This window comes from Camelina sativa, chromosome 15 (genome assembly GCF_000633955.1).
Source record: "Camelina sativa cultivar DH55 chromosome 15, Cs, whole genome shotgun sequence".
NCBI classification, from domain to species: domain Eukaryota; kingdom Viridiplantae; phylum Streptophyta; class Magnoliopsida; order Brassicales; family Brassicaceae; genus Camelina; species Camelina sativa.
Genome location: NC_025699.1, coordinates 19,054,286 through 19,056,629, shown reverse-complemented (window position 1 = coordinate 19,056,629; position 2,344 = coordinate 19,054,286).

Below are 2,344 nucleotides of genomic sequence, written 5' to 3'. Positions count from 1 at the left end.
TCCTTGACTGCTGTGTTTCCCCCCCTACCCCCCTACAACGAAAGAACTAAACAAATAAAAATGGAATACTAAATAAAATAAATCATTTGCTTCAATTACAAATCTTTTTTCTTCAAAAAACTCAATTACAAATTTTGCAATCAAATTTGTTTGTGAGTAAGTAATTAGTTGGAATGTTGCTTCATTCATGATGTATCTTTGATTATGAGGACACTTATATTTAAAGATTTACTCATATCTTACTTCATTTACACACAGAAATGATGATTTTTAAAGATTTTTATATAGATTAAGAAAATAATTAATGTTTAGTCATAAATCTATTTTTATTTATAATAACATAACTATTAATCAATAGTAGTTCATCAAAATTTGAAATTCTCATTTAATGAATTTTGAAATCTATAATTTCATAGCATTAATTAATAAAAAAAATATAAAAAATTAATTTTTATGATACAAGATAAATTCTTAAAACATCATCTATTCTAATACAGAGGGACTACTATTTTTTTAGTTATCATTCTAGGTAATTTCACACAGTTTAAAAAAATAGATAAACAGATTATTAACTTCTTGTTTCACTATTAAAATTTTATAATATTTAATATTTTTTTAGTAAGAAGTAAATGAGATAATTTTCTATTGAAAAATGAGAAGGACAACTAAACTGAAACAAAAAAATATGCTTAGAATGACACTATTTTAAAATGGATGGAGTAATATTTAGAGTATGTTCTACTCCTTTGGTTATAAAATATATGATTAAGTAAAAATGTGCATATTAAAAAATAACTAGTTTAAAAAAGTTCAACTAATCAGAAATAAGATTATTTATATATTAAAAATTTAAAAATTGTAACTTCTTATATTATAAAAAGAATTCTCTAAAACATCCCTTATATATTAATAGAGAAGCACTCTCACCAAAAAGCTGATATGTCGCGCTCACAGAGCTCATATACCATTTGAATAAAAGTCATTACTTCTCATTATTATTTACATAAATATACCATTGAAATATATGAGTTAATGTTTTTACTATTAGTTTTTAAAAAGGAAAGATTTAATCAACTATTAAAATCCTAAAATGTATTTAATTATCACTTGCATAACCTATTAATTATTAAAAGTAAATTAGATTTCACAAAAAATTATAAACCATCTATTTATTTTTTTGAAATGCTAAACTTATTCTCCTATTTTGAAAAAGTCTGATGACTATTCAACTATATTTTAAAAAAAAAGATAAATGAATAAATTATCACAATAATCATAAAAGTAAATTACATACCACAAACAATTTAAACTTATTCACCTATTTAACTTTTTGAAACGCAAAACTTATTCTCCGGTTTTAAAAAAATCTGATAACTATCCAAGTATTAAAAATTAATTATCACAATATAATCTTATAAACAATTAACATTTCACAAACAATTTTAAATCTATTCACCAATTTAATTGTTTGAAAAATAAAAACTTTGTGTCCTATTTAAAAATTCTAATAACTATTTAAATATATGTGACTCAGCAATCTTAACATGATATCCATGTTGCTGAATTTTTTTAAAACCCTAAACAATCTTAAAAAATAAACTCTACTTACCGATTTTTTTTTACACAAACAAATCTTAAAAATCTCAATATTATTCATAATATTTATTTGTATCGATTTATCCCGCATTATGTGCGGGTTGGTACCTAGTAATATATTATGACACCAAGGAAGTATTTACTAAGATGGTCTTCCAGCGATATACTTTTCACGAAACTCAAATATTAATAATGTATGTTACAATGATAAAGAAACCACAATTTGAGGTTAATAGGAAGATTAAAATTCTCATTTAATGTGAAAAAATCTTATATCATATTAATATTTGGATCAGAAAACGGTTTTTATTTGGAAATAATCATTTTTATAATTTCAAAAATGTGGGGTGTATTTAGTCAATCATTTGGAATGATTACTGTTGAAATGATTAATAATTTTTTTTATTCAAACATAAATATAAAAACAAATTCTAAAATCAAGTGTTATTGAACTAGTGATTTTTAAACAGATTTCTAAATCCGATTATTTTGGAAAAAAATTAAGCATTAGAGTTAATAACTTTGAAATGGTTTAGATGATTTTTTTAGTTAGAAAGACAAACAAATATCTAAATTGCATGCTTTTAGATCGGATTAATTTGGGGTGATTTTTACTGGAATTCATATCTTCCTTAATTCACTCAAATCATCTAAACACTCACTAAAACTCGAAATCATTTAAAATATCTGGTTGGTGGTAGTCAGTATCCTACTATATTAATTGAGAAGTACAAATATGAAACTAACC